The 15,032-nt window shown below is 44.6% G+C and overlaps 2 protein-coding genes across 5 annotated transcripts in view; one reads left to right on the plus strand and one right to left on the minus strand.

Moving 5' to 3' along the window:
- The window catches only part of CMSS1 (cms1 ribosomal small subunit homolog), a 422,380-nt gene that overhangs the window by 235,854 nt on the left and 171,494 nt on the right, over positions 1 to 15,032 (plus strand). The window contains exon 1 of one of the 4 annotated variants that reach the window (XM_074999599.1): positions 5,703 to 5,714. The exons of the other annotated variants lie outside the window; for them this stretch is intronic. The gene's annotated coding sequence lies outside the window, so the exon portion shown is untranslated. Of the gene's footprint in view, positions 1 to 5,702; positions 5,715 to 15,032 lie in introns of those variants that run through there. 4 annotated transcript variants of the gene reach the window in all.
- Positions 1 to 15,032, minus strand: part of FILIP1L (filamin A interacting protein 1 like) — a 377,577-nt gene that overhangs the window by 232,786 nt on the left and 129,759 nt on the right. The gene's annotated exons all lie outside the window — the stretch shown is intronic.

A 15,032-nucleotide genomic window follows, 5' to 3' on the forward strand; every position in this document is an offset into this window, starting at 1 on the left:
ACAAAATGGAAGATGAAATTTAATGTTGATAAAAGCAAAGTAATTAACACTGGAAAATGTAATCTCATCTGTACATTTAAAATGATAAGGGATATGACTGAGGTCTATAAAATGATGACTGGTGTACAGAAAGTAGATAAGGAAGTGCTATTTACTCCTCATGGCACAAGAACTAAGGGTCACCAAACGAAATTAAAAGGCAGCAGGTTTAAAACGTACAAAAGGAATTATTTCTTCACACAAGATACAGTCCACCTGTGGAGCTCTTTGCCAGAGGATGTTGTGAAGGCTAAGACTCTAGAGGGTTCAAGAAAGGGCTAGAAAAATTCATGGAGGATGGGTGCATGTAGGGATATGAGCCAGGATGAGTAGGGATGGTGTCCCTAGCTTCTGTTTGTCTGAAGCTGGGAATAAGCAGCAGGGGGTGGATCACTTGATGATCATTTGTTCTGTTCATTCCCTCTGGGGCACCTGTCACTGGCCACTGTAGGAAGACAGGAAACTGGGCTAAATGGACCTTTGGTCCAACCCAGTGTGGCCATTATGTTCTTATTCAGTAAAGAGCAGGGGAAGAACTGGGTTTAATAGCAACATATTCTAAATGGGCCTCTTGGCATTGATCATTAAAGCCATTGCCTAGTAGAGGAGCCAAAGGTGTACTCTGCTTTGCTGCTACCACTTCAAGCTCTGCTAGTATTGTAGCTTTAAGTTGAGGTTTCCTCCTCTGATTTCAATTACCATTTTACCTGAATATGGAGTGCGGAATTTGGGCCAGTCATCGTGTTTGAGTTTAGATGTCAAGATTAAAAACTTCATGGGCAGCCAATGAACCTAACAGTACCTCGTGTAAGAGGTAGGTTTTACAGGTGTGGAAATGGACAGACAGATGATACGTGACCTGACCAGAGTGACAGAGAGAGTGCGTTTCAGGTCTGAAGATTAAAATCCTGTGGCCCTGGCTCCTGACACCAGGCCACTAGAAATTTGTAACGTATTCAAACTTCATGTTGCCCTTGCCCAACTAGAACACCGTAACTTAGAATAGTGTATAAGCAGAGCAGATAGGTATAGGTATCTTTGCATAATCCACATCTGCTCTATATAAAAGAACTACAATTAAGCAGTCAAATAAATGAAGGATATAATGCTGTTCAGAAGTTCTGGTAACTTCATAACCCATGTGAGAGCTGCTATAGCTCATTTATTGCCAATCTCCCGAAATGTAATTTTCTTGTTGAAGTTATTCTCCGTTTCAAATACCAGAAAAGTTATGGTGTGCATCAATATGACATATGTTGGTAGTAATCTCAGTGGCCTCACGTGAATAGTGCAACTTTAGGTGCACCCAACTGCTCTGCTTGACTCTTTTAGTCAATGACCATATATTACAGTTGAATAACATGCTGCAATATGTGATGGTATCATGCATTTATTGCCCAAAAAGATAAGGATTTCAGTCAGCCACTGCTCAGGAAACTCAGCACAATGATGTCCTTAGGAACCCTCCATGAGGCCAATTACATCACTTCCTTTCCTCTCCACAGAACAATTGATCATTATTGTCCCATGCTCTTTAGTAATCTTAAACTCTCCTTCAGGCAGTTGTTACCCTGTGCCCCTCAAAGAGACATGACAGAATGTTCAAGATTGCAGGAGTGGAGAATTCCCAACCCTTGTGAAGTATGTGAGGTTGGATGTTTATATTCAGTGTTGAGAAGGAGCTTCTGTCGCCTTGTCCTGGAATAGGCCTAAATTTACGTTCACAGAATGGCATGCACAGTGAACAGCTTTTGTACTCATCAAAGGCTCAAATCCACTTTAGTTAATCACCCATAAAAGCAAGCCATTAATGGCCATGTCTTTTGTGAACATTATCCTCAAAGAAAGAGCACATTATTAAGTGGCTTTATTAAAAATGACAAATTTATCTTCATGAGATATTTAAAAGAGTGCTTGCATTTTTAGTAATTAGGTTTTTGTGTCTCTTTTTCAAGTTTAAAATGTTGATGGAATGGTGGGAGGGAGTGGGAGGAGGAGAAATTAATAAAACAAACCCCTTCTGGTTTTAATTTTGAGGTGTACAGATTAAACACCTAATACGTTGCTCTCAAAGGAAAAAAAATTATTATGGACATAATAAGGACATGCAGAGAGCAAATGCTAGCTGGTTTACGACTGAATGGTACTAAAATTCTGTTTATTTTCAGCCTTTTCACATATGAATCATGTTATTTAATCTGTATCACTTTGAAACTATAACCAGATGGACAGTGTGGATGAACACTCCACAGAAACCGATTGGTGTTATGCCCTCAGTCGTTTTTAATTTTGTTAAGCTTAATCATGAATTGATGCACAGAGGGAGAAGTGTTTATTTCCATTATCCGTATATCAAGAGTTACAGGTTCCAAGCAATGCTGAACAAAGGGTCACGCTCAACTCTGAAATCCTCCTTCTGTCAGAAAAATATTTGCATTGTATTGTTACAAGAAACAGCTAAGTTGTAACCAAAAGGTATTGAAGCAGGGACTTTCTGTTGTGTATTCATATGGCACCTTGCACAAAGGGGTCCTGGACCATTAGTGAAGTTCCTAGGTACCAGTGCAACTTATTAAGGAAATGTGGAGTTCTTTGGGACATTGCTGTGTGCTTGGGAGCTGGAACTGTGGAGTCATTCTCATTCAGTCTTTCCCCTTACGCAGCCAGGGAGTGTTTCTCCCTTTGTTTTGTATGGGTCTTTGACACAGTGATAGAGTAGATGAAAAAGATCAATAAAAATAGGAAAACGTAGTTGTGAAACTATAGAAATTGGCATGAGGACTCAGTGGCAGATACCTCACAAATAATTTTATTTCTTACTTTAAGTGGACTAGATGAAGTAGACGGCATTCCTTTAATAATGCAAATAATTCTGATAATTTCTAAACCATTTCTAATCTTTTAAACCGAATTCCTGCGGGCCCTGTGTGGATGCTAAGGACTAGATTGTGACTGGAGCTGGACAGAAGGTGGAGGGAGAAGATAACAAACACCTTCCTCATCCGTTCCTCTTTCTCACCCTGCAAAGGGCCCTGTCATTCTCTGTTCTTTTGCACCCTACCCGAGCAAATGTTGTCACCCTAATTTATCATGAGTACCTCTCCTCTCGTGGTAGCTACACTGGAAACTATAATATGGAGTAAAATTGAATGTTTGAATGACTTGACTTGTCCAACCCTAAGTACATCTGCCTTAAAGAACAACAGGAAGTCTTGTGGCACCTTATAGTTAAGGTGCCACAAGACTTCCTGTTGTTCTCGAAGCTACAGACTAACACGGCCACCTCTCTGATGTCTGCCTTAAAGTTTTTGTTGTTGCTAGCAGGAGCAGAAAAGTTCCCACACACCTGGCTCCTGAACACAAGGTTTTCTCTGGGTTGCTGCAAAGTGCGGTGCTGGCCTCTTTAGAGTAGGGGTGGGAAACCCCCAATCCACAGTGCAGATCTGTAGTGCAGATTGCCTGAATCTGGCCCTCAAGGCTTTGGGCTTCCCTCCCCAGCATCCAGCCCCTGTCAAGGTGCAGGTGGGGTGGGGGAGCCCCAAACCTCATGGGCCAGATCAAGCAAGCTAGGGCTGGATCTGGCTCTGACAGAGTGGGTGAGGAGGCAGGAAAGTGGTGCCGCTGCTTCTCCTCCTTTCCCTCCCTCAACGGGGGGGTGGTGGTGGGGGGGAACAGCAGCATAGCGCAGCCTGCATTGGCAGAAATTCCAGCCAATCAGAGCAACGTGGGGGTGGTGCCTGGCAGCGGCGGGAGAAAAACCTCTCTGGAAAGACTATTCTCCTGCTGTCGCCATTTCCCAAGCTGGGGAAGGGGACAGTGGTGGTGTATAAATGTAAGCACCCCCAGCCCTTCCTGCCAGACCCCTTACCCCCGCCCTTCTCCTGCACCCTACCTTGCAGCCAGACCCCCAGCCTCAGTCTGTTTCTGCACCCTCTCTGCTGCCAGAGACCTCACTTCCAGCTGGGTCCTGAGGCCCCCACTGCTGTCCCCAGCCCACTTATGCACCCTCCCACCCAGATCCCCAAACCCAAGCCCACTCTTGCCCTCTCTCTCCTACTGAGAACACTCACTCTTAGCCTGTTCCTGCACCCTCCCTCCCACAGAGACCCCAGTCACCCACCCCAACCCCCTTCGGCACCCTGCCTCCCTCCAGGCTCCTTTCCCCTGCTCCCCAGCAGCCTCCTCCTGCACACTGAAACCTGAACACTCCCATTTTTGTTCCCATGCTGGGCCCCTAGAAGAATTAATCTTGCCTGGGGGTTGCCCCCCTTTCTCCAGTCTTCTGCCTATGGTGCTGGAGCATGAGGGGAGTGAGGTGCCTCAGTCAGGGGCCACATCAGTGAGGATTTTGTGATGTTTTGATTTTTTTTAATTAATTAATTTATTTATCTTCTCACTTTTATATGGCTCCCAGCTGATTTTTTTTGTGGACCAGTGGTGCTCAACACAGAAAAGTTTCCCTACCCCTGCTCCAGAGGGAGCAGCAAGGTGAACTTGATTATAATCTTGCCCTTCTCTTCCTTCTCCTCGCTCCCCATCAGCCCGCTGACTTGGGCTGGCAGGGGGATGTGCATCTGTTGTGCTCTTTCTGAGGTAAGCCTGCTTAGTCCTGCAGATATCTAATATTTCTCAAGACCTTATTCCTGATTCTCAGAAAATGCTTCTGTTCCCCTTATGCAGGGTTTTTGACTTGCAAAATGTAGAGCTAACGAACTCTTGCAAACGGTGCCATGGGATTTTCTCAATATCTTTGAATAAGAGATGTCCCTACTCCGTGCGGCTGTGCAGAGAGTACCATCTTATACAGCAGAGTTGCTGTGTTTCATTGGAACAGTATGAAGCCCATTTGAGCTTTCAGGGTGAAAGGAGCTAAGTGTAAACCATACCAGAGTATGAGCATCTGACATACTGTATTTTCTTCTTTTTTTAGACCCATTCTCTAACCATCATACACAAGTCATGGAACTGTAGATAGGAAATAAATGTTCCAATGCATTTCTTCCTTTTTGGAATGCACGTGCATAGTAATGACTGAGAAGGTGTCTTCTCACTGTAAGTGCGTTGCATACATTGTAATGCTTTCCACTTCTGTAGCACCTACAGCAGGGGTGGGCAATCATTTTTGATGGGGAGCCACTCCAAGAATTTGGAAAGTGGTCAAGGGCTGCACCCTTTCATGATACTAATGGGAGAGATACAGGGCCTAGGATGGAGGGTTGGGTATAAAAGGGAGCTGTAAATTGGCCAGTGGAAGCTGAGATATTTTGCAGAGAGTCAGGAGCAGCACAGCCAGCCTCCCCCGCCCTCCTGATCTCCAGAGCAGAGAACTGTACGAAACAGGAAGCTTAGAGCAGCAGCTGGCTATGCCTGAAGCTGTCGGTGAGCTGGAGCCGGTGACTTGACAGGCCAAATGTGCTCCCTGGACCCTACTTTATCCACTCCTGGCCTAGAGCATAATGGTCCCAAGCTGATTTTCAATAGTTAATTAAATCTATCATCACTTCTGTGGCCATTAAATATATACCATCATATTTTCTGACTCTTGCATGACAGCCCAGTGACACTAAATGACTTTCGCAGTGTTAGCAGGTCAGCAGTAGTGTCACTAGCATGCCCAATTCTTTACTGCCAGTCATCTGGTGAGCCTGTAGACGGTGCTTTTCCTCTCTGGTATAGTAAGTATTTTAAATGGGGTAAATAATTAGAAAACGTTTCTTTGGAGTTGAGAGTAAACAGCCTTGTTGTCGTAAACATATTTGGAACAGTCACTAAAGTGAGAGAAGTCAACAGGGAGTAAGTAGTTAGCACTTTGTTAATAAGCCTAATAATATCATGTAAATGGGACTGACTACTTAAAGGTGATATACTGGTGCAGTAACATCTTGCTCAGTCTTAGGAGCAAACACATTTTTAAAAAGAGTTGATAGAAAATGGCTTCTGTTGAGGTACAACCTGTAACCAATGGGCTAAAGACAGATACATTCTAATATTCCAAAATATTATGCTGAGGGGAAGAGATTGATAAGGGAATGTAGGTTTTAGGGTTTTAGTTTTGTGTGGACAGGTACAAAATATAAGAATATACGTACAGACACAAAAACAGGTTTTAGGGTTTTAGTTTTGTGTGGACATTAATGGCCAAATCTTGTTTAGGGTAGTAGCGTGCCGTTGAAATAAGTAAGACGTAGTTGTGTGAGTAAAACAAACATTTAGAAGTAGGTTTATAGTGAAGCCCAGTATATGGGAAAGTTATGTTCTTATGTCTCCTAGTAACCAGGCTATTATTAACAGTGAGTGTTCTTGTTTTTCTTCTCTTTTTATATCTGATTGTTCGGATGGGTCATTAATGCTGGTATTTTTTTCACATATGTGGATAGAAGAAAAATTGAATTCATCAATTTGGTTTTGTTTTAAGGGGTTAGCTGGGTTTCAGAGAAAGATGTTGATTTAAATTATTTTTGTTTACCTCAGTAGTGGGCAACCTGCACCCAGCGGGCTCCATTCAGCCCATTGGGGGTTTACGTGCGGCCTATGCAACCCACCTCTGCCGTGCTTCTTGTGTGCTGGGGGCCTTGCACTTACCTACTCCTCCAGCTTCCTCCCAGCATTTCTGCATTGTCATGAATTGTCTGTTATGTGCCCTCTCCCCACTCCTCAGCCGATTTGTGGTGTTCAGCTCTGGGAGGGACAGGAAGGCACAAGGGTGGGGCGTGAATCAGTGCTCTGGAAATGCGGGGAGGTTGGGGGACAAGAAGGGAGGGAGCTTACTCCGGGAGGGGGTTGGGAAGAGGCCAGATGGAGGTTTGAGGGAAGGGGTGGAACGCAGGGAGCTGGGTGGGGGAGGGGGGCGCTGTAGTGGAGGGGAAGGTTGAGCATCCCCAGGCAAAATGAGAAGTGACACGTATAAAACAAGGACACGTGAGGTGGAGGCAGAGTGCAGATGCCATTGTGAGAGCCATACGCTCCCTTTGCTTCTTTGTTACTTTTGCCAGCAATATAACTGGCCCCTAATAATAATCCTTTTGTTGAAAAGGCATGGTAAAGAAGGAGAATCAAGTACGGTGTATTGAATCTTACCCTTGGAGTCATGATTAGCAGGCAGGCCCAATCTGAATCCTGCAGCCCACTGAGATGAAGTTGGGCCACTCATACAGCACGCTCACTAGCCTTGTTAGTCCATCACTGGTTTACCTCCTTAAATAATCATCGCTCTATGTAGTGTGTAAAATCTACTATGTTGTCTCTTTCCCTTCTGTATGGTGGTGTCACAGAAATATCCTAATAATGTGAAGAAATACAGTTCCTTTGCGCAATCAGAACAGAAGAGACTTTGCCAAAATTGATTTTTATTTGCTTGAAAATGAGAAGGAAAAAAAAAATTCAGCATTTTTTTTTTAAAGTCGGTAGCTTTGGTGTGACTCAGATATTTGCCAATAGTATATGGTCATAAACGGTTGTGAATCACTTTAAGTCCATCAAGTAACTTGAATTACCTTTCAAATAATTTGTTTTACCTAATGTTTGGGTCGTTTATTTTTATGAGTTTTTTAAAAGGTCTTTGTCTGTAGGTGCAACAAATCCTGACATGTTCTTGATACTGTATGCATGGGACAATTGGTGATGAAGCTGGTTTTCTGTGTTACGATGCCAAATGTTAGCTGATGTTGAACTTAAAGAGCAACCAGGTTTATATGGGGAACAGCAAAAAAGGGATGTGAGAATACAAAATAATTATGACCGGATTAAATGAAATATATAATGCTTCTCTTAAATATGATGCAATTTAATTTTGAATTAGTAGCCTGTTGACCCTGAGATAAAACCTCAGGGGTGGGTTATTTGCACATAGAGCATTCGGGAGCATGTCAGATTAGATTCACCGATATTATGCCTCTTTTGTTTGAAGGCTGATTTTTCCCTCTTCCCTCAATATTCACTTCATCAACAATCCACAAACACTCGACTACCATGCTATTAATTATCTTGGGCCGGTTCCCAGTGATTCAGAAGGGCCCAGAGCTGCTCCTGTGGCAGCAGTGGAGGGTGGAGCCCTGGGCCTCTCTGAGTTGCCGCCAGAGCGCTGCTTTGCATAGTTCTGCAGGCTGGGGGACAGCGACACCGTGGTCTCGGCAGTGCTAAGAGCTGACTGCCTGGGGCCCCTCCGCTTCCACTGAACGCCTTGCCCCCTTTGGGGGCATGCAGCCAGCCCTCCCTCCACGTTGCCTCAGAGCCCATGGTGGCTGTGGGCCCTGCTGTTACTGCCTTTTGTGTGCGTCATACATAGTACACAGAAAAGAAATATCCAAAGAGCTTCTCCCTCTGATGCAGCTTTTGCCTCTGGAAGAGATGGAGGCATTAACCCTGAGCTGCCCCGGGCAAGGTTGTGGGGGCAGGGCAGAGAGGGTGTCTCTGAGCCCCTGGAAGCGGGGGAGAGGAAGCTTGAGCAAAAGTGGCATGGATGGGGGCTAGTATCCCTCTAGCCAGCCCTTCAGCACTGCCTGGGGCTCTGGCAACAATTTAAAGGGCCTGGGGCTCTGGCTACTGGCACAGCTGACAGAGCAGTGGCTGGGGAACCTGGGCCCTTTTAAAGTGCCAGGCCCAGGAACAGCTGTCACTTTGGGCCCCCATGTCCTTGGCAGCCATGTGTCAAGCCATTGGAAAAGTTCTTGCCCATTGGCTTAGAGCATCTTCTTCAGCCATGGCTGAAGCATGGCTGCACCAGTGTAGCTTGGCTGATGTAAATGTGTAGTGTAGACCTGTCATTAGTGTCCTTGTATTGAGGTGAAATATACTGCTCAATTAGGCTACATGTCTTTAATTGTTGGCAATCTTCTGTACTACCTCAGTGCTCTGCTTTTTGCTTTTTTTTCCTTTAGCTATGGTTGGTTACCTTTCTTCTGCTACCAGGTTCCAGGTGGACCTGTCTTAAAGGTCACTGCTTTGGGAGAAATTTCCCCCCTAGATTAAGCAACAGTCAAAGGAGACTAAAACTGGGCTTTTTCATCATGGAACGTTCTCTTAATTATGTTTCTGAGCCAGACTCCCTCTGCATCAAAATGTCTTTCTCCTGCTTCATTGAATTTGTTTAAGTTCTTTTCTACCCACTCCCACTCTCCACTTATGTACCTCTTTGTTTTTTTCTGTCATTTTTAATCATACTGAAAAGAAGAATATGATTAGAGTGAAATCCGGACATTCTCCATGCTGTTCACTCAAGAGAAATGTATGCTGACAAAGGCATATTCCAGGGGCACTGGAACCATTTGTAAAGTTGTGGTTGCCGAGAGTCATTGAAGCAAACTGTAAACCCTTTGTTTAATGCAAATCTCTTCAAGCCAGGGCATGCAGCAGCACTCTTAGTTCCTAGAGCCCGTGGGAGATTCTTCGGCCTATGGACACCACTGGGGTGGCATTTATGTCTGTGATTAGTTAGCTGATACTAGCAAGTCAACAGAAAGTGCTGTACTATAAACACTATTTCTGTGAATCCTATGTACATAGCTGTTGTTCATTTTCAGTTGTATAGCTTTGGTTGTCATATGGTCCCAACTACGGTAGCATCTGAGCACCACCTACTTTTTAATGTTTTTATTCTCACACCGCCATTGGATGAGGAAGTGGTATTATCCCAGCTTTACAGATGTAATCAGTAGGCACAGACTGAATTGCTTGAGGTCTCACAATAAATCTGTGGCTCAAAGCAGGGAATTGAACCTTGGTCTTTCAAATCTTAGGCTAGCAGAGCGTTTGACATTGCTCCTTAACATGTGATATGAAATGGCCAGTTAAGCTGTGATTTTTATTTTGTGTTTATTGTACTTCACTTATTGTACATCCCCTCTTGTGGTTCTTTGGTTTTGTGGTAATGACTGGGGTGCATTTGCCCAGACTTACAGTTGTCATTGATGGGGGAAATAGAATCTAAATGATAGACTTTCTCATTAACAATTAACAGGAAAGTACTGCCCGTGTGCAGATATGACCCTGGCTGCACACGTTTGCATTTTCCATCGGGGAAAATATTTATTTGCTCTTTCATTTGCATATTATATATTTATTCCATGTAGTTATTGTTACTGGGTTTTGACTTTTTACGCTTCTTGTGCTATTTTCAATTCCAAAAGACGCGCTTCTCAGAAGGCTTATAAATGCTGTATTAAAGCTCTTCCCAGGAGAAACATATGCATGGTTCCAGTTAATAACATTGGTATTTTAATAAAGAAGAGCATAGGTGTGATAGTGGTCTGGGAGGCAGCTGAGGTAACATCTAAAAACATCTGGTGTAAGTTTCTTTAGGAGCTCAATTAACTATGTAGACATGGGTAATTTTTTTCTTCAATTTATCCAACTTAATTCTTTCAATTATTCACAACTGTATGTTCATTATAAGAGTGGCTGGGCTCCTACAGCTCTTCTTTGATATGCCTTGAGCTTGAAACAGTGAGTATTTATAGGACTGTAAAGGGTGATTGGTAAAATAACTGCTTTGCTCTTGAAGGAAACACAGTAAATGTGTCATTTGTTTGTTTTTTTTCATGTCATAAAAAGCTTTTTGACATTTTCACTCCTATGATCTGTGATTGTTTGCAGGTAGCGGCCTCTTTGGCTACGTCTACACTAGCCCCTTCCTTTCAGAAGGGGCATGGTAACGAGCCACGTTGGCAGATACTAAAGAGGAGCTGCCATGAATATGCAGTGCCTCATAAGCATAATGCTGGCTGTGCGCGCACCACTTTTGAATCAAGTGCTGCCCATGTAGGTAGGGGCCTTTTGGAAGGAACCGCCAGACTTCGAAAGCCCCATCTTCTATTTGGTTTTAGGAATAAGAGGCTTTTGAAGTCTGGCGGGGGGGCATCCTTTCAAAAAGCCCCCATCTAGAAGGGCAGCGCGCAATTCGAAAGCGGCACTTTCGAGCCACGCACAGCTGGTATTTTGCTAATGAGGTGCTGCGTATGCATGGCAGCACCTCATTAACATCTGATGATGTGGCTCGTTACCATGTGCCTTCTGAAAGGAAAGGCCTAGTGTAGACTTGGCCTTTGGGATTCATTGTTCTAAAAGCGTCTGTGTATCATCTTAGATTCAAGGCAGGGTGGCAAACAGACTTCACCACGCTCTGAGTAAGGTGCGGGGATGGTGGCGCCAGGCCCCCAGAAGGGCTGGGTGTTGGCCTCTCCCAGTCAGCCCTCGAGCACCACTATGGGCTCTGGTGGTGATTTATTAAAGAGTCTGGGGTTCCAGCTGCTACCATTGCTGCTGTAGCAGCAGCAGCAGCAGCAGCGACTGGGAGCCCCGAGGCCTTATATATTGTTGGGCCCTGTGACAGCTGCCTCCTCTACTTCCCTCTTCCCTCCACCCCGCCCCCAGTCAGCAGGCCTGATCACAGGTGGATTGACTTTTACTTCTCTCCAGCCACCCTCCATTAGGACACACGTGTGTGTGTAAACAGATTCAACCTGATTTCTCTTTGTATCTTGTTTTCCAGTGACAGACAAAGGAATGAAGGAGTTTTTGCACATAAATCTTCTTGGCCTAAGATCACCTCAGGGACATTATACAAGAGATTTCATATCTCTATTCACCAGCTTGGTATCTCTGGTTATACCGCTGGGTAGTCAGAGAGACTACAATTAAAAATGTTCCAGATTCTCTGATAAACTGTCTTTTCTGGGAATCAGTCATTTCTTGGAAACCTCACTAAGAAGCTTGTTGCAAGCCAACTCCCAGCAATATCTCAAATGTGTAAGTTTTTTGTCAGTCAGGCTTCACACCAATGGTGACTGATTTCCACAGGGCAACAGATACAGGACAGACATCTTTGCCAATACTATCAGCTTTGACACCAGTCCTTGACACATTAGACTGTGAGGTGCTCTCAACCTTATTACAGGTCCTGGCACATATGGAGAGACTTGCTTTAAAAGTGAGGGTTATGCTAATTGCTTTCAGAGAGACCTACAATGACCATGAACGGCAATTGCTCATCTTGAAGGATTCTTAACTGTGGTGCTACAAAGGGATCAGTTTTGGGGTCTTATTTTTCCTCTTCTCTGTATCCTTTTCTCTCAGCATAGATACACCAGTCTCCAGGGATAAGGAGGGCTGTGTGGGCCTGGATGACAGCCAGTTAGTTATCTAAATCTGGACAGGATGGAAGAGATGCAGATTGTGGGAGGCATCACTGTGAAGAAATTCCAGGGACCATGATGGTATCCTTGTTTGAGGGAGCTTGCCCACTGATTGTCAGCTGTCCACAGTTTTATCCATACTATAATGTCTTTTCACGTGAAGACCCCAGACAGCAGAAGGGATGACGAATTAAGCCTCCTTTCACTGTTGATATTCCTGCCTGTAGAGAGTTGGGCATTTGTCCCCTTCTAGATGTAAGTGGAGCAACAAAGTCTACCTATCGTTGTCCATGGGAGCTACTCAGAGGCTTCATCTGGTGCAGATGTCTCTCTTTGTATTCTAAGGGGGGAGGGGACCGCTGGTTGTATGGGTCTTGAAAAGTTACTTCTTTCATTAGAAGCTGACCGATTCCAGTTTTCCATGTAAATCCCAGCCGCATATATGTGCATTTGTCTTTGTGTATGTATTCTGCTCTGATTCAATATATAATAAACCAGAAAATTATTCTTATATCTCACATAATACTGTTCCCTATTACTGTTACAAAGCAGATTATGGCAACATTAAATTTTGATACCTGGGCCACATGCTCTCATCTTGCAGGTCTGATTGCTCTGGGAGAAGGGGGCTCAGCCAGCCTGTTCTTCTCACAGTGTCAAGTGGGAAGGAGAGATTGAGCAGCATTGCTCATGAGGACGATTACAATGACAGAAACATTCATAAATGACGAGCAGTCCTGTGGCACCTTAGAGACTAACAAATTTATTAGGTCATGAACTTTTGTGGGTAAAAGCCAATTCCTCAGATGAAAGAATGGAGAGGAAAAATAGAATCCAGGGTTTATATAGCTGGGAGGCTAACACGCTAGCATGCCTATTCCTCTGAGATTAAAAGCATTCATTGTAAACAAAGGGATAACACCATACGGTAGATGGATTGCACATCATAGTAGATGTCTTCCTAGTTATATAAATGCATAACTCTAGTCTTATATCGCTAATCTTTCTTCCTGTCCACTACTTACAACATTTTTGGACTCTATAATCTGGCCTGTTTTAAAGGACATATTGCTTCCAGGCTGAGTCCTTTTATGCCAAGTTTAATTTGAGAATGACTTTTTTATAGCCAAATGATAAACTTCTGAAAAAACAAATACATCCCTAATTGTAACAAATGAGTTGCTATAGTGTTATGAACGTAACCTAATGTCAATAGAACTAAATATTTACTTTCTAATTTAATTATTTGTTCCTTTCTAAACTACATATTTCTCCACTGCATCCCTTCATCAACTGGCTGGTCTTCCCAAACTCATAATCCCGGTATCTGTGATGTTAAAGAAACCAGAGTGTGAGGTCAAAATTTCCATTACATAGCTAGCCAGGAATTTCAAGGAACAAAGCCAAAATCATTTAAAAAATAAATTTACAGGAAAGATGACTCATCAATCAACAATTGCAGTGCTAGAAAATAGAATTAGTTGTATACATTCTGGTAACAAAAAGAGAGAGAATGCAGTCGGCATGACAGGCGGGGTGAAGCAGGGTGAATGTTTTCTGCGTCCAAGGTTTTCTTCACATTGACCCCCATTTCCTCCCATTCTCAGACAGGAGGAAATTTTGTAACTCTCAGTTCAGTGGAAGGATTAACCATTGCAAATCTTAACTTTTCTCACATTTCCCCAGCATTAAAGCTGCCTGGTAGAAAAGTTAGCTGGTCTTTAGTGGCTTGTACCACGTAGCAGGGTAAGGTGCAATTTCCCTTTCTCCAAAAAGTGAAATAATGTAGAAATGGAAATTATCTGACTGTGAGATGCACTCAGCTGTGGAATAGTCTCTTAGGAAAGTGGTGAAAGACCCACTGATGTGGCATTTTAAACTAGACTGGACAAAGCACTAAAAAGTGTATGATAGCCAGCAGGGCTGTCCCTAGGGGGACCTGGGACAACACCCTCCCCCTCAGTGCCCCAGATGCAGCGTCTGGGGCAACCCCTTCTGCTGCAGGCACCGCATCTGCTCTGCCTCCACCTCTCCCCCTAATTCACCCCTCTCCCCAAGTCCTGCCCCTGCTACACCCTCTCCCTTCCCCATTGCACTCCTTGCTTAAAGCCTCCTCTCCTGAGTAACGTGCGCCAGGGGATTACTGGGAGGGTTGGTGTGTGGTGGCAGCGCAGGGGTCAGCCTCCCGCCACTCACCAGGGGGATGGGGGTGCTGGAGTGACCCACAGCCTGTTGGGTTCCACTTGCTGCCCATCCCCCAGCCCACTGTGCTCTGCTTCACTGCGGTGGCAGGAGGCAGAGTGCCCTAGCCCCAGAGTGCGCAGCTTCCCACTGCTTCAGTGAAGCAGAGTGTAGCAGGCTGGGAGATGGGCATCAGAGCAGAGCAGGGTGCTGGGTCACTCCAGCTTACGCCACTGTGGTGAGTGCGGAGTGGGGGAACACCCTGCTGCCATCCCACGCCAGTTACAGCAGGTAATCTCCCGGTTCCCCCTGGGCCCTGTGGGTTCCATTCATAGGATGGCTGAGGCCCTGCCACAGGCCTGAGAGCCGCTGCTGCAGACTGTCTAAGGATGCAATGGCTCTGGTACCCAGGGGATATCCTGCACTGGCTCAGGGACTTCAGGGTGTCATCAGATCCTACCCCCTGCCCTCACGGCAGAACCAAGCACCAGCTGTATCATCCCTGTTAGATATTAATCTAACTTGCTCTTAAATATCTCCAATGATGGAGTTTTTACAACCACCCTGGGCAATTTATTCCAGTGCTTAACCACCCTGACCGTTAGGCAAATTTTCTTAATGTCCAATTTAAACTTTCCCACCTCCTCTTTTAAACTCCCACTGTTTGCGCACGTACACACACAC

This window comes from Carettochelys insculpta, chromosome 1 (genome assembly GCF_033958435.1).
Source record: "Carettochelys insculpta isolate YL-2023 chromosome 1, ASM3395843v1, whole genome shotgun sequence".
NCBI lineage: Eukaryota > Metazoa > Chordata > Testudines > Carettochelyidae > Carettochelys > Carettochelys insculpta.